This window comes from Lonchura striata, chromosome 4, assembly GCF_046129695.1.
Source record: "Lonchura striata isolate bLonStr1 chromosome 4, bLonStr1.mat, whole genome shotgun sequence".
Taxonomy (NCBI): Eukaryota; Metazoa; Chordata; class Aves; order Passeriformes; family Estrildidae; genus Lonchura; species Lonchura striata.
In genome coordinates this window covers 36,082,228-36,104,506 of record NC_134606.1, presented here as the reverse complement: position 1 = coordinate 36,104,506, position 22,279 = coordinate 36,082,228, and the positions used below count along the sequence as shown (strand labels likewise).

Genomic DNA, 22,279 nt, shown 5'->3' with positions numbered 1-22,279 from the left:
TCTCAAGCTTGGAGGCAGGCAGCCAGTCCTCAGGAATATTTTGGCGATGCTCAGCCATCCATGCACACGTGAGTGGCAGTCTATGAGTGCAGCTTCACGAAGGATGGAATTCACAGTGCTGGGTAAGGGGAGGCAGAGGCTACTTGGTCAGCTACTGTCTTGGTCACTTCTTTCAGTGCTCCTACTGTTCTTTGCCTCAAAACCAGCTCTAAGGAGGCTGTGGAGGAATTCTTCCAGGAAAATCTTCAGTAAAGCCTTTTAATTTTCTGAGCTGGCCCTTGCTTCTCCCTTTGGGAATGAGGGATGAATATTTCCTGTATCATTTTCAGCTTGCTGCCATCAGTTTCTGTGGAATAAAATAATCCCCTTTCCCCTTTGCTGCAACTTTTCTGAAAAGAAATGATATATAATCTGCAGGTGGTCTGTGGGATGGTCCCTTGCCAGTGATTTCATTTTCGTTACGGTGCAATATATTGCTATTGTTATTTGCACATCTTCAGTAGTAACATGCTAGGAAAATACGGATATTTTTATTAGAACAGGCTGAAACATCTTAGCATTTGGGAATGATTTGGCTTTACGGTGCTTGCTGTACCCACAGGTTCAGTGTACACGTGTGCAAGCACATCTCAAACAGAAGGTAAAACTTACTTCTCCAGCATCATTTCCTATGGTCTCCCATACAGGTTCCTGTCCTGCACTATTCACTGGTATCTGAAGCCTGATGCAGTAGTGCATTAAGTGATGTGACTAACAGCTGGCATGAGTTGTGCTGTAAAGAAAAGCATGCATAGCAGATTTAAATCCCTCCTTAATGCATATGTATTTCATTTAAAAGTCTGACAAAAAAAATCAGCATGTTCCTACCGTCACAGTTTAATTAGTTCTTATTGTATTCATAACCCATTTCCACTCCATTATTCATAACTGTCAGTTCACTTTTTTTCTTTCCTTGTTTAATTAAAATTGTTTAAGAGAAATGAAGGGTGCCTGACTTCCAGGCTTGGGGACCAAATTCTTACTGCATAGGTCAAGTACAGTATAGACAGCTGCAGTGAAAGGTGATCTCTAATAATCCACAGGCTATGATTAAGGAAAACAAAAAACAAAATAAAACTGCCTCTGAACTTATTTCTTCAGCCAAACTTATTTCTTCCTACCTTGGTTTGACCTGTGCTTTGATACCTGGGTTCATTGCATCAGGACTGTGCAGGAGAGCCTTGGCTCTCCGCTTTCCTCAGATCTTCATGAAAGACAGTAAAAAACAAGCAAAATTCAAACAGAAACCTGCACAACAGCCTCTTGGCAGAAATCATGAGCCAACAGGCTTCTGACAAAAACCAAATCTCTTTACTTGTATCTCTGTGCTTGTTGATCTCTGGCACAAATCTCATGGAAGTCTGCTTCCCTGGAGAGAGGACCCTGGAAATAGCGGCGGTGATTGCTCAGCTTCACAGGAACCAGCTCTGCTTCACTTCTTTGCTTTGTTCAGGGCATTTGGGGAGACCACATCAGGAGTACCCAGGTGAGAGATCTGCCTGTTTCATTAGGAGCAGCTGGTGCAGATGCAGGGCTCACACTGTGCCACCAGAGGCTGGCCTTGGAGCTCAGTGGGCAGCAGAGCAAAGGAGACAGCCAGTGGCAGGGCTGGGGGAGCCATGGGGAAAGGGCCTTGGGCTGGGGCACTTTTCCTGCCTTGCATTCACAGTGGGGCACTGAAAAGTGTTTCCAGACAGGGCAGCCTGCTAGGTGCTCTTAGTCATTGCTAACAGGATGAGAAGCTGTGAGCAGCGACAGCTGGGGGCAGAAAGGCAAGCCCAGCCTCTCAGGGTGTCCCCCAGAGAAAAAGGGTCTTCTCCTCTGTTAGTGCAGAGGAACAATGGAAATGCATTTCCTGGGGAGTGGATTGTCAGGATGGGGCTATATACAGGGGCTGGGAAGGAGGGAAAGCAATGTGCAAAAAGAGAGGACAACCATTGTTTTGCATGCAGCTGACTCAGTCCTCACAAGGAGCAGCTCACACCAGTTTGCTGCCTATTTCCAAGCCCAGTTGACTGACCAGTGAAGTTGCCAGTGCTGTACCACGTATCTCTGTGGTATTCCAGCAGCTAAGGAAAAGATTTCATCTCAGCATCTGGTGGAAAGCATCCCTAGTGAGGAACCTTTAGCTACTTTCATTTTCTCCTTCCTAAAATCTGAATGCACCTGGTCCAGTAATGCTGTCAAAGTTTTATTGAGGGATAAGGGTAGCAAGAGTTTATTGGCATAGGAAAGGTTTGAAGGATTTGGGGGTGACCAGGATTTAAATATTTTCTTATGACTTTGAGCTCCTCAAAACTAACAAGACTCTGGAACCAGCACATTTCTTTGACCTCAAAAAGTCAGTGAAACTGTTACCATTGTAAAGAGCTAAACTAGGACATTACTTGTCTTGTGTATTTTACAGTGAACACTTTTGCACTGGCATAATTGGGCCACTGTTCAGGTGCATATTGCTCTTCAGGAAGGACACATAAGCATGTGTTTAAGACCTATGAAATCACTAGCCTTTCTTGCCTTTCCTAAATCAACAGGACTTAAGCATGTGCCTAAAGTGCTTTTTCCGAAATGGGGCCTTAAAGAGCTGAGTTAGCTTATCCACCTTCCTATTTAAAAGATGGATGTGGAAACTTTCCCAGATTATACATCTGCTCTTCCAATTTACATCGCAGAGGGTAAGGCTGAGTACAGAGGGAGCAGAAAAGGGGAAAGAAAAGTAAAAACAATCCTGAACTGGCTGCCTGGCAAAAAGAAAGTGAAACAGCTGCCTGCCAGATTGGGAGGGCTGCATACTGTGTGCACCGTGGCAGGGCCATCTGCACGCCAGGCTTGCACCAGGTGCTGTATTTAGAATAGAAGGAGAGCCTGCAGAGAGAAAGCTAACCAGTTTACAGTCAAAAGCTGTCTAACTTTGCAGTCGAACCTTGATGTTTGCCCTCCATCTGATACATTCCTTGCTTTTTCCCTACAAACTGTTGCAACAGTAACAGTGACTGAGAGGAATAACGGGTTGAAGGCTTCTGCCTTGGCTTTGCTTCTTCCCAGCACTGTGTCTCAGCAGACCGTGGAACCACAAAGAGAGCTCCTGAAATGTGAAGATGTGAAATTTGGGGTGGCTCACAGACAAAAAGATTATTCTGCTACAAACCCAGCCTTTTCGGAGGAGTGGCACTTCCTGGGGGTGGTGATGAAGTTCAGGCACGAGGAGCAAAGGCAGCTCTGTGCCTGTGGCTGTACAGGCACTGCCCACAGCCTGCACCTTGGTCCTCCTGCATGGAGAGCCTGCATTCTCTGCACCCATGCTGCCTGCATGGCTCAGGTGTGTCGGTCTCCCTGCACGGGTAGGGAGGATGTGTTTGCTCCAGCTGTCACACCTCTGCATGGGTCAAGCCTCTAGAGAACAAGACACCAGAGACACCATAGTCTTTGATCCTCCAGCTTTGACCCTGCTGTGCTTCTCATCCAAGACAGCTCCAGTAAAAGTTTTTTGTTTACTTTCACTGTATTTCCACCCCCATTCCTGAAAATTTCTTTCAATGCCATGAGGATTTGGCTAGCTTTTCACTGAGACTTAGACAAAATAAAATGGGGACCAATCCCAATTATGCCATAGTCAGTCTGAGTTCAATGCAGCCTAACAGGGCAAAATTTAGTGACCCAGAGTATGAGCAAGAATGATACTTTGGCATCTTCTCTGCCCTTAAGCCTGAGGAATTTATGAGCCTTATCTTGGCTGCCAGGCCGTTCTTCTCTTCCTTTACTTATGCTTTTCTTCCTTCCTATAGGTTTTTATACTTTATCTGAACCTAGGCTGTTCTTTACATCACATACTCCCTCTTTGATTTCAAAGATGGAAGGGAAGTTATTTAAAAATAGGTTCCATCATTCCAGCATTCTGGCTATTAGGCACGGAGCTAGACCTCATAAGTACATCTGTGACTCTGAGGGAGGTCAGCATGGTTTAACTTTTGAGGCAGAGAAGAAAATCAAACTCTTTCACCATTTGTCTGGTGAGAGCCAGAGATCCCTTTGTATTAATTTCTTTATTTTGTTGTGCAGTTTGGGATTTTGAATTCAGCCTTCATCTCTGACAATGTAGTAGGTATCAAATGGAATTCCAGGGAAGAGCACTCAGTGCTGACAGGGCTCAGCAGCTGGCTGGTGCTGTGGCTGCACTTACACAGTTCCCTAAGAGTGGTCAGAGTGTTGCTTTGAAGACACTTGTCTATTTGAAGTAAAGATGAAACTGCCAATCTGATCTCCTATTAAATACCAGTTGGTCTCTTATTGCTCTCTTTCAATTGTGCTGACTATGCACTGGGGCTGGCTGACTTTCTTTTTGATGCAGTATAAATCGCTGAAACCAACCAGTGTGTTTCTCCATCCTTTGCATTTGCAGTAGCAATGGGTTTTGAAGGAGTCACAGTTTCAGATGGTAGGCTTTTACACCCAGCACAGGTCACTTGAGAGGGTACTTTGAGCCAAGCTTTGCCACTAGTCTCCAGTTTGACCCATGAGACAAATCAGCTCACCTTTTGTGCCTCTGTTTCCCATCTGTAACATAACATTAAGTGCTTTGCAATCAAAGATTGGAAAGCTTCATAAAACAGACATAGATTATTACTACTTTGCACATGGCACAAGCATTGAAGAATCAGTCCCAGGGAAACAGCGGAGGTGAAAGCAACACATGGCTATCTGTATGTCATTAGCACTCCCCAGAGCCTCTGGTTCTCCCAAAGCTCATAAATGGCAATATGAATGTTTCAAAAATATTTTTTTTAAATGTAAAAGGCTACTTTAATTAAATGATCATAACTTTTCTCTTAGATCATAACCTTGGATCTCAATAAGTATGCTGGGAATTCAGAAGCATTTCAAATAATTTTAAAAAATACAGAGTTCTTTTATAGTTGGCAATTTTACAGGCTTCTTATATTAAACCAGATTTTCATTTTTTTAAAAGCAAGCTGAAAAGTTTTTGTAATAAGATATTAAAAAGTGTTTAGCATACTGGGTCATCAACAGCAATGCATGAAAGCAGACTTTAAGACTTTAAAAAAAGCAGTGCAAATTCATATATATATAAGTTGCTTTATCTGCTCCCTTTTTGGTTGGCTTAACAGTATCTTGCAAAAATAAAGCTATTGTGTGTCAATTTATTATTCAGGCTTAATAATAAATAGAAAAATTTGTTTTACTTTTTAATTGTTTAATCTTTTGCCATCCACAATGTAAAGATGATAAGAGCTTGGGCTTGTGGTATAGGCTCAGTTTGAGATGGCACAGTGGCTTACAGCAGGCAAGGGAGAGCAGAGAGGTTGCCCAGTGCCATGGGATGGCAGCCATGGGTTGGCAGACCCAGCTCCCCACGATGGTGATCTCACAGGGCTGGGACAGCGCCCAGTGGCCAGGCTGCCAGAGTGACAGCCAGCACAGGGCAGTGCCTGCTCATGGCTTTGCTCTGTTATGGCATCAGCATGGAACATCTTGGGAAACAGAAATTCCACATTGTCACCTTCCTATAGCTCCTTTCCTTCCAGATCTAGATCTGCTGCTTCCAGTCCCCTAAAAATAATAATGGTCAGAAGATTCGTGTTTCTTTGTCTCCCACTGGAACCACATGGTAGCCCTTTCTGTCTTTCACTGGGCCACTGAATAATATGAGTCAAGGATCCTCTTGTTGCAGGCAGTAAAGCCCTGTCATCTGCATTTGCTTTCCTAATATTTACCTACTTATAAGTTGTCAAACTGCATTATTTGCTGTGAAAACCAGGGAATTATATGTGAACACTGAATACAACATTTCTATGGGCTTCCCTGCCTCATCCGGATTCAGGTCTGCACAACACACAGACAGGAGTGTTAAATGAATAGTGTTATACTGTTGGTATTGTTCAGGTGACCAGTAGAAGTAAGAGGCTTGTCAAGGTGGGTCTTATTTCCAGTTTAATTTTGGCTGAGCACTCCTCTTGTGTGTTCAGGATGCTCTCGAATATGTGTGGAAATTGAGGTGACTTATTTAGTGCATATCTTGACATGTCAAAATCTCCTAATTATACAGTCCAATTTTGATAGCTTGCTTAATACCTATTGTTAAGATGTCCAGAATCCTCTCCCTACAGACACCAAGAAATTGAAATCAGATTTGGATTATCCTGGAGGGTTTTGTTTCCCACTAAGTGTGTCATTACTCCACTAAGTCTACCTTCTCATCACGTACTTCCCTCCTTCATCAAGAGAGGCTTATGAATCATGATGCCTGGGACCTCTTTAAAGCTTGAATATCACTTCAGGGGAGTTCATGCCTCTCTCCTGCTGGTAATCTGTTGTTCAGGACACACATCTTTTTGCTCATCATCAGTCATCAGTGCTTGTTGGTCACTGCCCATCTCACAGCAGCTCAGTTTAAGGGAGCAGTGACACTGCCTAGATAGGAATCCATCTGCATGACATGCTTGCTGAGCAGCTCTGGAGAAGCTCATTTATAAAAGTCAGCATGCTGGTAAATGGTAGCTAGTTCACGAATACAAACAAAAAAGTTGGATCTACAAGTCACTACAAATTATTTACTGCATCCAGATTCATTTGCAGCAATGGGCTTGGGTGCAAGAAAATCTTGAGCTTTGGCCAGAAGTCAATTCTTTTGTTGTTAGCAGTTACATCTGCTGCTCCTTTCTTCTAGTGCTACACAGACCTCTTTAATCCCTAGAATGTGTTCCCAATTTGAATGTATTTACATATATGTCTATAGCTTTACTGAAAATACCAGCCTTACTCTTCATCACATTTCCATGCTGTGTTAGGGTTTCATTTGGATAATGTCACTTCTCTTGTGCCTGGAAAATTTTGCTTCCTGTGAGGTTTTGGAGTTTGACTTCTTCCTTTATATATCCAGTGGGTTTTTAAAAATTTTTCTCTCTTTTTTTTCCTTTTACCCCCCCTTTTTTTTCCTTCCTCCCCCCCGCCTCCCCTTTTTTTCATTGTAGTTCTCTTTTCAGTCTACTAAGAGAAACAAGGATGCATACTGCATACCCTCTGGCGTGCCATGTTTAATACAGATGAAGTTTCTGTATGAAAAATGTATTTGAAGTAGGTGCAAGGAGCCATGCTCCACAGCTGAAGGAACCATCATGGAGATGCAGGAAGTGGCAACAAATCGCATCTGAACCAAATCAAACCCAACTAAACAGAACCAAAAGAAATCTAAACTTGTATCTGACGTTTTAATCTTTGACTGCTGTGGCCAGAGCCAGTGTCACCTCACGCAGACTCCTGGCCAATGCCTTCCCAATAGGAAGTGCTGCTGGTTGCAAGCTGGCGCTCAGGACACGTAATGATTCAGTGTCCCCCAAGGCTAGCCTGTGCCTCATTAAGAGATAAAGTCCAGAAGCCTCGCACTCATGTTAAATACAAGGTTGTGCACTGATATCTGACACTGATATTTAGAGCAGCTAAATCTCTCCCACGGGCCTCGGAGCCGCAGCCCCTGTGTGTGCTGGTGGTCCCCGAGGCAGGCTGCCTGTGCCATGTGCTGCCCACCTCCTCCCAGCCCCTGCTGCAACAGGAGCGACTCAGCCAAGCGCCCCTGGGAGCAGAGGGTGCTCAGCAGTGGCACAGGGGCTTCTCCAAATCCAGCCCCAGACACGAGAAGCTTGGGTTGAGAACAGGCTTCTTCCCACAGTCCCCCTGACTGAGCCCCCAAGGAGTCTTCTTCTAATTCCTCAAAGAAAGGGTAATGAAGATGCTGTTGCATCCCACACCAAACCTTTTTATTGTGATAGGACTTTTCCACGTCAGAGGCTGCACACCCAGACTCCTGGGAGTGGGTTTTCTAAGCATGCATATCTCCACAAAGACCAGTGCCAACAACTTCTTTAGAAGTCAAACACATACCATGATAATCGAGAGCATATTTCCTAATATGTTTTTTTTACCTGTTGGTACAGAAAACAAAATATTTTTGTCTGTATGATCTTAAAATTTTACACTTAAAAGAGCTATGTTTTCAGAAAAAATATCTGACTCATCCCTTCAGGAAAATAATGACTAATCACAGCTGGTAGTGGAAAAAACCACTAACCCAGTTCTGTGCAAAACTACTAACCCAAGATTCATGAAGCAGATATATAACTTTATCCATATGATGGGATTTTTCCCAAGTTTTACCACAGAGATTATGATGTAAAGGTAGATGAATTTTTAAAATATATTATCAACATTTTTTAACATTAAAAATCAACATATTATACTGCATCTCATTGCCTTGAAGTTTAAATAAGAACTCAGAATTTTCCAAACTCAAAAGAAGCCATCCTGCTTCTATGGTTGAACAGACCTGTTGCATCAATTTACCATGGACATCCACTTGATTTAGTTGAAATAGCACTTATAAAGCAATAAATGTTTAGCTTAAGAGAATGCTTAATGAACAAAGTTTATTACTTTCTGGAAAATCATTGAAATTGAAAGCCACATATATTTACATAAAGTATGTGGCATCTGAAAGAAATCCAAAGAATTTTGTTATTAATTTCCTGTGTTGTTTACATATGTTAGAGCTATGTTTATTCCAGAAGAATCACTCACCAGGAGTGATAGAAATCAAAGTGCAAACTGGATTATTTTTCTCAGTAACTTATTAAGAACAGCAGCAGTTTCTTGTGTTAGATAGATGATATGCAACAGACACAGATATTTTTATCAAATATATACACAATAAATGAGAAAGTAAAACAAAGAAATGTGCAGTCAAGTGAGTTTTGTATTAAACTAAATAAAAAAAAATAAATACCATTTTTGCAATCTTGAATTTTTTTATTAATACCAAAAGGTATTGAATAAGTCACAACACAATTTACAGTGCAATATTTAGTGTATTCAGTGGTTTAATATTTAGTGGTTTCAATAACCAAATTCTTATACAATGAAGCACTAATCAAGATAATAGAAACATCAAGTGTTTCATTATGCTTTCTTAAAAACCTATGAATTAAAAAAAATATATAAAATTTACTTAACAAATCGAAGACAGTAGAGTTTATAAAGTCCTCTTTTAAAGCTGGAAAGGAAAATGTATTTTTATGACAAGTTACAATATGTTATTTTCTTATTTTTCATATTTAGTGTGAAAATTGTCCTGCATGTTTCTAAACCTCAGACCATCTCCCCTTAGTTTTGGCTTGACTGTAGAAAGCAGCTGGTTTTTTAAAACCAGCTATGAAGGAAGTTATTCATGTCCTTTTCTTAACTCCCAGTCCTAACTCCTCAGTCCTTAAGTCTGCAGAATCTTCCTCAAAAGGAGTTTTGCTATGGACTAAATGCAATAGTGCAGGACTGGTTTGATCCACTTGTGGGCCTGGAACAAAAAAAAAAAAAAAAAAAAAAAAGAAAGAGAATAAGGGTTGTGTAGCTTTTCCAAGAATGCATATTGTAAGTCTTGGAACCAGCACTTTCTTGTTTTAGTAAAGGCAGGTATGGCCAGGATTGAATCCTTGAAGAATGAGTCTTCTAATACCAGATAAATAGGTTATATTTGTGTTTCATTGTGCAAAATGTTGTATCCCTCTTTTCTTCCTCATCTGCCAAATGTTTTTGCACTTGGAGTTTGTCCTGCAACAGCTCAGATGCTCTGACAATGTGAGAGGTGAGTCCCCACACAGCCAGTGTAAGTGCAACAATCCCTCTGCTGCCAAGGGGCTGGCCAAGAGCTCCAGCCCATGCACGTGCAGGTCAGACTTGAGGGGGATGATGCGCCCATCATCCCGGGAGAGCCTGTAAGCATGGAGCTCTGATCCCAGAGGGCAATAAGGATTTCAGTCCTGCCTGGGCTGCACAAGCCAGAGCGAGCTTCACAGCAGCAGCTCGGGGGCTCCAGATCCCCAGGGGGTGTGTGCCTCCCTGGAGCAGTGCCTGTGGTACCCCTCTGCAGAGGGACCAGACTCGCAGTTTTCAGCCCTGCTGCCCTCCAAACCCAACTCTGCTGTGGGAGGTTTAACACTTACTTAATGAGGACTATGTGTGTGCATACATATGGATGTGTGTATATCTGTCTACACATGCACACAATGTAAATTAACTAAACATGTTACTAGGATACATCAGGAAAACCACATCCAAACAAAGAGTCCAATATGGAAAAAGCTATTAAAAGATCCCAGCATTTTAGCTTGGTGTGTATAGGAATAAACATGATTGCAGGATACCAATATTACATTTTGTTCCTTTCTTAATGGCATTTACAAGAGGTGCTGCCTTCTGGGGTTAAAGGAAAGATTGCAAATGAACAAAAGCAATTCTGATTTTTGTAAATAATGTGATGCTCATAATTTAATTTCCCATGTCAGGAAAACCTGATGATGATTTCCATGGTTAAAATTAAGTGTATCAGCTCTTTCTTAAATGTCCAAGATGCCTCACAGGAGTCTGAGCTCTGCCTATAAAACTTTTGAAAGAAATGCAGGAAAGAACAAATTTTTGCTCAAGATCAGAATACCATCACACAAGATCAGTACTGAAAGATGAAGATAGACATGAAGTTTACAATTTCATTTTCACCACAGTTTTCAATTAGACTGACTAGTTAGCCTTAGTAATTTTAATCTTTCATCTTAAATACAAAGACCCTGATGCCTCCTGTACTACTTCACCCAAACTCTGCACTCTACACATAAAGCTGTGAAGACAGCAAATCAGCCAAGGAAGCAGAACTGTGCAAGCCAGGTTTCTATAGGAAAAAAGGTCTGGGCAGTTGAAATAATTTTTAAAAAGTAAAATGTGTTGCAAATATAGACTCTTAGCAGTAAGTGATACAGGCCTGTGGCTTCCATGGGCACCTCACCTGGCCCCGCTCCCGTGCCTCAGATGCCATGCTGCTGTAAGAGCTGGCATACCCATAATATTCAGCCTGGTAATGCGCAATTGTTCTGGGCTATGCCAAACGTGCTGTCCCCAGACACTCTCAAGTGTTAGGGAATGTAATTAAGTGCTAATTTAAATGGCACTAATCATGTAACTAAAAGTCTATGATTTCTTTTTTTTTCTAGACATGATTTTCCACACTGGAATTCCTCTTGGAACTGACTTTGAAGTTAGTAACAAGCCTCCCATTGGGTTTAATGCAAACAGAATCAGCCCTCACTGGAGGTTTTAGTGGAGCAGAGAAAAACATTTTTCCTGTTAAAAGATTTTCCTATTAGTACAAACACATAAAAGACTTGTCAAAAGTTATAGTGTTAAATATTTTAATGTCTTGCCAAACCTCATCAATTCTCATTGTTTAGCAAAAATGGCATTGACATTCTGAGTTGCTAGCTATGGTATTTTCTGCATATTAAGATCAATAATATGCTTCACAAGGAATAAAGGGTTGTCTAATGAAAAAAGTATTTTAAAAGTCAGGACAATTCCAACTGCTATGAATGATTATAAATTATGTGATTATTTTTATGGGGGTGGGGTAGGGGGTGATTAAGGCCTTGGGCACATGAGCCATACATCCCCCATTTTCTTTCCTCACCAGAAATTGTACTTCCCAAAACCTCCCTTTATTATCAGCTATGTGAATTCTAGTTTTGATTGCCAGCGTAAGGCACTAAGTTTTCTTGTTTTAGCATCAACCCTGAGTTCTTAAAATATTTATTGGAATAAATGTCTTTGTCAGGAATTGTTTCAGAAGGAAAACTTGGTTTCAATTTGATTGCTTCAAATATTTGGTTCAAATGTCTCAAAAGTTGTGCTTTTTGGACCTTATGCTCTACTGCTTATTCAAGCAGCCTCAGCAGATATTAGGTGCATGGGTTTGGGGCTTTGAGTTCCTTCATTCTAAGCAATGCAGATGCACATTCAAAGGCCCCCTCCGCTGCACTGAGTTTGTCCTGGCTCCACAAAGACTGTACATGAGGCCAGACTAAACTACAAGGACTTTTTTTACAAATGTTAAGGGCAACATGAGCTCTGAAGAAGGAGCCTAAGGAGGATGAGGAGCCACAGTGAGGACATGGCAGCATCTGTGGGTGGCAGAGGAGATGGCTGCACAGAACCTGTGGGATTTGTCCCCAAGGACAGGTGTCTGATGTGTGTGCACTCCTTGGGCACTCCAGCTGCAGTTAGCTCATGCCAACAATGCCTCCTTAAGTGGCACCCTGCTCTGGTGCTTTTGAGGACATGTGTTTCCAGCCATATGGGCACAGTTATGCACTGTCTTTACCAGGGCCAAAAACTCATCACCACTTTATGCAACCCAAAGAAAGCAGTCCAGTTTGGACCTTTTCCAAAGCATTGACTGCTTCAGATTGACATATCAGAGGTTTAAAAAACCTCCCTTCTTTGTTCCCTTGAGAACAAAATCTTCCATCACTTTTCTGTGAACATCTCAGTATTGCTCTGTCAGGAATGCCTGCCCAGCTCAATAGCTTTTAGTCTTTTCTTCAATTGAGGTGTTGGAAAATAAATATTTTTAGTCAGAAACTGAAAAATATTTTTTTGTATATAGATATGAGGCTCTGGGGACCTTATTCAGCTCCTTAGGAGGGTTAAACTTCTATTTCTCACTCTCTGTAACAGTATACTGATGTCTGGGAAGAAGCTGTTCTGGTGTTGCCACAGGAGAAGGGAAGAGGGACTGAATCAACAATCATGATATGGAGATTAGAGCAGTGTCAAGAGAATGAAGACTGTTTCTTGTCCCTGTCCTTTCAATGCCTGATATTATGTAAGCTAGATGCCATGTTTATGGGAATTGTGTCTGTGAATTCCCTAAAGCAGAGGGATGAAGATGGGCATTTCTAGCCCCTTCAATATCTGCCTAACTAATAACCAGCCCTGAGAAGCGGGGCTGCTGGTGCCTCTCTGTTCCATGCAGATCCCTGTTTGTGTGAGCATGGATTACATGTGTACTGCCCAAACAGGCTCCTTCAGGGAGGAGGCAAATCCTGATGGGATTAGGTGCGAGATACACACTTAACCCTGTCAAAACCAAAAGGCTTCAGTGCATGTGTGGAGCAGAACTACAGGCATCTTAGTGGCTGCCCTGGTGCTAGGGGAGTTACTTGGTAAAGATATGATGATATGAAAAAGATAGTCTAAATTTAAATGCCAGATTTCCACCCAATCCCCAGTGTTGCTCTGTTTGAGAGCTGGGCTTGTGTCCCAGTTAAGTAATAGAAGCTTCCTAGGTGTAGACGGTATGAAGGATTACAGTGACTCTTTCTAAATGTTGTGTCTTGGAATCTCTGCAAAAACTTAGTTTTACCCTAGATTTGTTATGGCAATGAGGAATGAGTACACATAGGTACTCATGCTACACATATGTAGCATTTATTGCAGTGTACTTCACTATATTAATTTATGTACACTAACAGATTGCTCTTTTTTTGTAACTTCTCAATATAACATGGTGAGAATTAATGCAGAATTTTAATAAATATATAGAAATAAATAGTCATTAAAATGTTTTGCAAATTCCCAGTTTCCTCCTAAATCAGAACTTTATTTAAATTGTTACTTAAAATGTTTATAATTTTTTTTTTGAATCCTCATGCAGAGCCAAATGGTCTTAACTCCATTTACCATATCCTATCTGCTCTCCAACAGCCCAGAGCCATAAAATCCTTCTCCATTTCCCATTACAACCAATGTCAGATGACTCCATGTCTATGACTCCAGACCCTGGCAGATCACAGGACAGGGCACATGCATTAAGCAGGGATAAAGGAACACCCATCAATTTACTGTATTTTTGTACATCTCTACTTGAGGTAGAGATATTTGCTGTGTTTGGCTGAACTACATGTCAGCTGGAGGAATGTAGATGCGAAGAAAGTCAGATTTTGATTGCAAGGGATGAGTTTGAAAGTGGACTTTGAGCTGACACCTAATTTGTGAAAAAGGTAGCAAGAGATGAGTTAAAACTGCAGAGACCCAAAAAGATAATTAAAACCATCCCTGAATGACAATGGGTACTAATTTGCTGCAAGTCGCTGTATCCCCCATGGAGGAAAAAAGGGAAACTGGCAGCTCCCCAGGTCCACTTTGAGAAGCTGTGTGTATGCTGCTTGTATTCACAGCCCATGTCTATAGGTCCCTGCTGCTTCTTTATGGTACCGTGAGGGTGCTGGGGAGCCAGGTCTGAGAGGCAGAAAAACGCCAGGAAACACGTTTTGACAGAAAAGCCTGCGAGGCTCCCATGTGTGCTCCACATTGTCTATCGCGTGCCTTTGATGTCGGGTTTGGTTCGTGGGAAGGCGTGAGGCCAGATCCTCATTCCGGGACGGGCGGTGCCAGTCCCACACACCCATCGCAATGACAGATGACACCGTACAACCCCAGGTGAGGATCCAACCCGTTGCCAACAAGGCAGCCTTTTGCATTTTTACTTTCCTTTTTTCACCCTTTTTCTGTCTCCTTTTTTCTCTTTTATTTTTATTTCACTTTTAAATTTTTCTTTCTTTCAGCATTTTTCTTTTTTCCCCTTCTTGTATTTTTCTTTATCTATTTTTCTTTTTATTTTTTTTTCTTTTTTTTTTTTTTTTTTGGGGGGGGGTTCTTTTTATTTTTTTTTTTTTTTTCTTTCACTAATGACTAGGAGTTTGCTGAGTTTCTCGCTGCAAATGCGGTTCTTTCCTCCCCTAATGAAATTGCTCAAATTGCTGTCTTCCCAATAGGCGCAACCCAGAGCTTGTGCCGGGCGCTGCTCCGCGGAGGGGACGTGCCCGGCAGGAAGCCGACCTGACTGCTTCTTAGCCTCGTACCTGCTCGTACCTGGCCTGAAAAGCAATCCCCACCTTCCTGCGGAAAGGAAGCGATGCTCAGCAGCTCTGAGCTTCCAGCTCCCTGGCTGCAGGGGCTCGGCAGCTCCCTCTGCCTTGCTCTGCGTCCTGTCTCGGCTCTTCGTGCAAGACACCGACGGGAAAATACTAATCATCAATACTAATCATCCTCTCCTCTCCTCTCCTCTCCTCTCCTCTCCTCTCCTCTCCTCTCCTCTCCTCTCCTCTCCTCTCCTCTCCTCTCCTCTCCTCTCCTCTCCTCTCCTCTCCTCTCCTCTCCTCTCCTCTCCTCTCCTCTCCTCTCCTCTCCTCTCCTCTCCTCTCCTCTCCTCTCCTCTCCTCTCCTCTCCTCTCCTCTCCTCTCCTCTCCTCTCCTCTCCTCTCCTCTCCTCTCCTCTCCTCTCCTCTCCTCTCCTCTCCTCTCCTCTCCTCATTATTTTTATCCTTTCTTTTAACTAAGTGAATGAATCAGGTCTGAAATCATTGCTTTGATGTGTTATATGGTGACTTCACAGAAGAATATTAAAGGAGGGGTGGATGTATGCATTTATCCATAATTTTTGTACGCTGCAACATACAGTTATAGGAAAAAAATAAATTTAAATAAAAGGCAAATTACTGTTCTTTCACAACGAGGTTCTTGAAAGCTCTGGCCTGTGCCACACGAATTTTGGAAATTAATTAAAGGCACTTGAGTAAGTTTTGCAAAAAGAACACGAAGGAAAACCAGCCTCGCCTCTCTGCAGTGCATCGAGGAGAGATCTCATCGTGTCTGTCAGCTAGGAGCTCTCTCCTTCAAACTTTTTTCCTTTTCTTTTTTTTTTTTGTGGGGGGAGGGGGGGGCTGAAAGGGGAGGTTTGGTATCTGCTCGTAATTCCAGGCACCTTTTGCACCCGCTGATAAATGAGATAGCTTTCTGCCGGGAAGCGCCGGAGGTGACACCGTGCTGCCTCTCAAACAAGGCACACGTGTCTCGCCCGAGCGCAGGGAAAGCCTGTCCCTTTCCCACGGGGTCAGGGGCGGGAGGCGGTGCCACAGCTCAGCCCTGGCAGACCCCTCCGCCAGATCCACATCCAAAGGACACTCTCATTACGCCCATCGCACCACAGCGCATGTCCCATCCTGCCCTATCAGCAACCCGCAGCATTTCAGTAAAGTTCCCTCCTGCATTTATGCATACATGCTGATACGTGGTTACATATATATCGTATGGTTTTATATTTATAATATGTAAAATGTGTATTTAAATAGTCCTCACTTTGTGTTGCTTGTAGATCTGCAAGTTTATGAAACAAACGAAGGGAAATTAAGGGACTAATTCACTATTCTTTAAAAAGGTAACCGAAACAATCTAATATATATTCGACTGTAATAATTTATCATTAATTAATCGTATATGTGCGTGTACGCACATGCCGGGAGGAGCCGCGCCGCCCAGGGCAGCACCTGGGGCAGGGGGTGGGAAGGGCGATGTGTTTGATTCCACCGCTGCTGCTCGGGTGGGTGCGACATTCGGCTTTTAACACGAGCTCGGCTCCTTCCCATCCTGTCTGCGCCTCTGTAATGAGGGCGGCAGTACGCTGCCCTCCCGGCTCCCGGGAAGGAGAGCAGGAAAGCGAATGTGCCCCGCGGGCTGTGGGCGGCCCGGCTGTGGGGCACCCGGGGCATAGGGAATCCTGCATCCCGCTGGTGCCGCCTGCCACCTGCCCCGCGGGTCGCAGCTGCTGGCACGGCCCGCCCCGGTCCCCTGGCTGCGGTGTCCGCTGCCGTCGTGCTCGGGTCCCAGTGTTCTCAACCTCGTCTGCAAAGAGCATCTTTTCCCTGAAGGTCCTCCCAGCTCTCGGCTTGGGACTCCGTGTGCCATTTGAATAAATGGTACCACCGAGTTTAAACGCTCTCATCCTCGGGGTGGGTACAGTTTACACCTATCCCAAGCTCCGGCCAGCAGCAGGCCTCGAGGAGAGACCCTTGGTAGTTACACCTGAGCGACGAAGATGTCTGCATGGCTTGTGTGGCACTCCCCAGCGCAGGTCCCTCCGTTTTGACAGGACTTAGAGTCCTGCCGAGGCCTGAGGACCGTGAGGGAGGAGGTGGCCCTATCCTATACGGACATCCTCCCCGCTGAGATAGCCGAGAGCGTGGAGTGTTTGGATCGGGCTGTGTGGACACGGGAAGGCACCGAGAGCAGGAACCAGAGGGCGATGGGGGAAGCCAGGAGAGGAGGGAGAGCTGCCACTTTGAGAGCACAGCCCTAAAGCTGTAACCCGGGTGAGGCTCCGCCGGCCCCAGGAGCGGCGGGGAGAGGCTGCAGCCGGCCAGGACCTGCCTGGGGAGTTGTGCGTGTCCCGGACAGGGACAGGGCAGCCAGGGAAATCGCGTCCCCCGCCTGGGAATCAGCCCGTGCCTCGGGAGCTGTCCTGTCACCGCACCCGCAGTTTCTCCCCGTGTGGACCACTCCGCAGCCATCCCGCAGGATATTTTCCGACGGTGAGGGAAAAAGCCTAATCAGGGTTGTGGAGTGTCCTGCCAAGTGCACATTAGCTATGGATTTCCCTTTCCCGCCACAAGAATTTAACGGGTTTTGCACGGCGGGCAAACGCGAAGCTGAGGGATGCTGCTAAGCTTACAAGGCTGAGAGTGTTCGCCGGGGGCTGGGGACGATTTAGCTAAAGCTAGATCCCGCACACATGGTGCCCACCGACCTGGTGTCCCAACCTTCCCTAGCGCTGATGCAAATTAAAGGCTGATTACGAGCTGAGGGATGCAAGAAGAGGCACATCTCTCTGCCTGGACTCCAGAGATGTTCTCACTTTACACTGGGGCTAAATCCTTTGTTTTGTGAAGTTAGACACTCTGGACAAATCCCTTCAGGCTCTGAATGACAGCCTACATGTCCTGCTTCTTGGAAGGCTGGGCACAGCTGGCCTGACCGCTGAACATTGCAGAGTTAGGTTTTCTGGATGAATTTTGTGCTTCTTGGAGACAAGTGCTCTTGCTGCGAGCTGGGGAGACCCCAGCCGAGCGGTTTTCCTGGGAAGGTTTGGAAAGGAGTGGTAAGAAATCTCACCCGGCATTTTCCAACGATTACTTCAGTGGGAAAACAGGACAGGAAATACTCCCCCGATCGGCTCTTTCCTGCGGTGCGCGTTCGGTTATCGCATCGTCCCTGTGAGCTCAGGGAAAAAGAGGCCCTCTGCCTGCCCTTGGCCTTGCGGGGTGAGTGGGGGCGCTGGGGCGAGGTCAGCTACCGCCGGAGCGGAGCGGAGCGGCTCCTGCCCTCGGCCCTCCTCGGGGCACCCTCCGCCGGCTGGGACGGTACCGGCTGGCGGAGTCTGTGACAGGCGGCGGCTGAAAGGTGTGAGGCTAAACCAAACCCGAAAAATAGCCCCCATTAAAAAAAAAAATTAAATAAAATAAAATCCGTCAGCTACAAGTAAGATCCATTCTGGTTTTGATACATACAGCCTCCCCGCTCCTCCTCCCCCCACCAGCCCCGTGTGGCTTTCCTGCCGCTCGGAGGTGCCGGTTGCAGAGTCCAGGCCACATAGCTGACCCCCAGCCAGCTCTCCACGCCGAGAGATTGGCATCTGAAATATTACCCGGGGAGCTGGAGCCGCTTCGGCAGTATCGCCCCGCTCTTCTCCAAAAGGTATCCGGGGAAACCTTCCCCTCCCTTGCCCGCCGAAGCCCTTTCAAAGAAAGTCAGCCCGCTGTGTTAGCCTGAGTACGAAGCATCCGAGGAATTTCCACCGGGGAAACGACCCTTTCCGCGGGCTGGCGGCGCTTTCCGCGCTGCGGCCCGTCCCGCCCGGGGGCTGGGGGCCGCCAGGCGCAGCCCCCGGCGGGGCGTACCTTTAGGCATGGAAGCGTTTAGCGGTTTCGGCGGTATTAACTCCTAACAGGGTGTGAAAAGTATTGGGGATTGAAAAAGCTGTGGGAAAGTGGATTCTTTCCAAGTCAGGCGGGCTGGAGCTTTCCTCTACTCTACTGGCGGACACCTTGCGCTGCTCCTGCCGCAGGGGCTCCCGAGGAGCAGCCCCTTCCCGGCGGCTGGGAGCCAGACAGCCCGGCAGGTGCGATGCCCCTGGCAGCCTGACCGTGAGCTTTTATAGGTGGAAAACACGGCATCGCCTTTCGCCACCGGCCTGCCCACCCGTGTCACCCGTGTCACCCGTGTCAGCCTGCCAGCCGCCACGGCGCTGAGCGCGGGAGATGCCGCTCGGTGGTAGCTCTTCAGAAGGGGCCCTGGCCTCGCCAGGCAAGTTCTTCCCATCTTCTTTTGCTGCAGGAGCGGAGGCTGGGCCTTGCTCTGCCTCCAGCCGCCGCGGCCCCACACCCCTGCGTTCTTTCATCCCAGCCCCGCCGCCGCAAGCGGCTCAGCGGCGTAGGCACCGCCGGGCTCGCAGAGGAACCCCGATAAAAGGAATCTTCTCCCAACAACTTCTTTCGGGTTTTACCCCCTTTCTAAACCTTTCACCAGTACGTCCGGTTTTTTTTTTTTAAATGTTACAGGTCCGGAAAATGACCAAGGTTCAAATATTCCAGACCTGATCAAATTGAAGCAGCCGTTAACACTTGTTCTAATTAGAGCGGATATTCACACCGCTGGCCCGGCCTCCCCGGAGGAGCATTACGAAGGTAACCTGTGCCCACATTCAAACTCTACCTTCTCGCGGGGGGCAAAACATCGAAGTTTGAAAAAAAAAAAAAAATAAGAATATTATTATAATGGTTATTCTAATGATATGAATGATGATGATGATGATGATGATGATGATGATGATAATGGTTGGTTTCTCCTCGTCAAAGAAGACAGCGGATGGCCAACAGTTAGCTTCTGATAACCTGCACTCGCCCCGACCATGGCTGCCCCGGGGAGAGAAGGCAGCTGCACACTCCGGTGCCGCCGACCTGCCCCTGTGGCAGCCCTGCCCTCCCGCTCGCCCAGTGCCGCCCCTCGGGTCGGGGGACGGCGGGTCCCGATGGTGGTACCCGAGTGCGGGGCGGTGAGACCGCCGCCAAGAGGGAGCCTTCAAGGGCTCCCCAGGAGGGAGCGGTGCGGGGCGAGCCGCTGGAGGGGGAACCGAGCGTCGCATCGCTTACCTGGCTGAGGCAAAAGACACAGCAAGAAAAACCCTTTTCTGGGAAAAAATAAGTACAAATCTTCCTCAAGCACTCCCGGACCTCAAGCATCCCGGGTGATCCACTTGGCCAACGGAGGGGAAAGGCACCGGCAGCGGCTGCTCCGCCGAGCAGGTCGGGAGCGGCCGCAGCGTCTGTCTCACTCAGCGGTTCCGAGAAACCCCAAGATAAAATGACAGGCTCTTTCGGTGGAGAAATCAATTTCTAAGCATCAGAAAGAGGTTTTAAGCAAATAAACTTTAAAAAAAAAGCCCCCCTCCGACATGTGATTGAGAGACAGTTAAAAATAATTGCCCCTGTTAAGAGACAGGAGACCAGGTTACAGGGAAAACTACCTTCTTTCAAAGCCCGCTAATGGCCATACGATTCATTAGGTTACTTAATCCTAATAACCTTGCTAGCATCAGTCCCGGTGACCCAGCCCATTAAGCACCACCAGCGAAACCCTATAAAACAGGCAAGGGGAATGTCCAACATCTGAGCACATTTATTAGCATTATGTTCCTGAGATAACATGCCCCCGGCTCCCCTGCATACTGCTGCGGGCAGACTGGGGAAAGAGGCAGCTCCGTTTTCGGAAGGGCTGCGCACAAGACCAGGAGTCGGTGAGGCGGGTGGCTGGTCCCACCGTCACTGTCATTCACGGTCTCCCGTTCTCTCTGCTGTCCTCCCCCGGCCCCCGTCTCTCCACCCAAACAATAGCTACATTTGTGGTGAGCATTTTTTCCTTCTGATTAAACCCAGCCCAACCAACGGCAGCCAGAACGAAACAAAATGCAGAGAGTAACATTTCGATCATAAACGGGAGTTAACAACTTTAAAAAAAAGAGAGAGAGAGAGAGAGAGAAAGGGGTGGGAGTGAGACACAAAAAGTCTCCCTTACACTGAAACGTGCTAGTGAGTCAATGCTGTATCACCCTCCGTGAAGGGGTCGGCTGAGGGGGAGAGAGGGAAAAGGGAAGTGAGGGAAGCAGCAAGGCCGGTTCCTCCCGTGCCTTCCAGAGCTGCAGACAAACCGGACGCCTCCCCGGCATCTCCCTGCCAGGGTGAGGTCTCTGTAATTTACGACACGCGAGTTGTTACGGTGTTTGCCGCTGCTCGGAGCGCGGCTGCTCAGGGCGCAGGCACATGCAAGCGATTAGAAGAGCGAAGGGCTCTCTCCAGCCGGGGAGGGACCTCTCCCAGCGCGACTGTCCCCCCCTTCCTCCGGCCCTCTCCGGGCAGGCAGATCCACTCTGCTCCCGGCTTGGGGTGGCTCCCCGCGGCCGGAGCGAAACTCCTCCCAGGATCTGCAGAGGAGCAAACCACCTTCAGATTCTGACTCTCTGCAATCCCCCTACCAGCACTTCTTTATTTTTCCTTTCCATTGCTGAAGAAGAATGCGCGCAGAGGCAGCGGGATGGCGTTGTTCGCACGCTGGCCCCGCGTTAAGAGGTGCCGGCCCGGGGTAACAAGGGCTCCCGGAGGACACCGGTCCCAGGCTCCGCCGCTGCCCACCCAGGCAGCAGCCAAGGAGCCGCCGGGAGAGCGCCCGGCTGAGTCGAAGGTGATCATGCGGGGTTCAGCCTCCACAAAGTGCTGGCGCGATCTCTCGCTATTTTCGCAATAGTTTTAGCACGCTGGCAGAGATGAGAGCAAGAAAAGCGGCGGGGAGGGAACCACTGCGCCCAGCCGAACTGCCCATTCCCGGTGCTGCCGGCTCTGCAGAGGCTTTGCCGGTGGCTTAACCCCGAGGGCTGGTCCTGCAAGCCCTCCTCCCCGGGAGAAGTGTCCGCCGCGTTCACCGGGCTGCCAGGGGCACCGACGGCTGCGCCGCAGTGGGGCTGGGGGCGAGGTGCGCCCTGCACCCGTCCCACACCTCCGCGACTGACAGCGATCCTGTTGTTAAATGCTTTGCCTCTTTTAAAAAATTTGTTTGTTTTCCCTCAAGGGATATTTTAAGTCGTAAAATGTTGGTCTGGCTTGGAACTTGTCATAACAGGAGCCTGCTTTATTTATTGGGTTATTTATTTTTTTTTACCAGCAACAATATCCCGAACACAGTCCGGCTGAAAAAAAAAAATTAGTTTCCAAAAACAAGGGGAGAAGTAGGGCATGAGAGGGGGAAGCAGTAAGAGAGAGAGAAGAAAACAGAGGGAAGAGTGCGAGACGGTGGGAGAGCAAGAGAGAGAAAAAGCAAGAGATAAAGAGGGAAATCTAGAAGAAAGCAAAAAGGAGGAGAGAAGCAAGAAGTGGAAAGAAAGCAAGAGAAAGAAAGAACATAAGCAAGAAAGAATGAGAGAAAGGGAGAAAAGGAGAAAGGAAGAAATGAAGAAAGGAAAGAAGAAAGG

General features: G+C 46.5%; 1 long non-coding RNA gene across 1 annotated transcript in view; it reads left to right on the top strand.

Annotated features, from left to right (window-relative positions):
- LOC144246125 (uncharacterized) overlaps positions 1 to 14,850 on the top strand; it is a 43,551-nt gene extending 28,701 nt beyond the window's left edge. Inside the window, exon 3 of the long non-coding RNA XR_013339809.1 lies at positions 14,703 to 14,850. This is a non-coding gene — a long non-coding RNA (uncharacterized LOC144246125). The remainder of the gene's footprint in view (positions 1 to 14,702) is intronic.
- Positions 14,851 to 22,279: the final 7,429 nt, after the last annotated feature.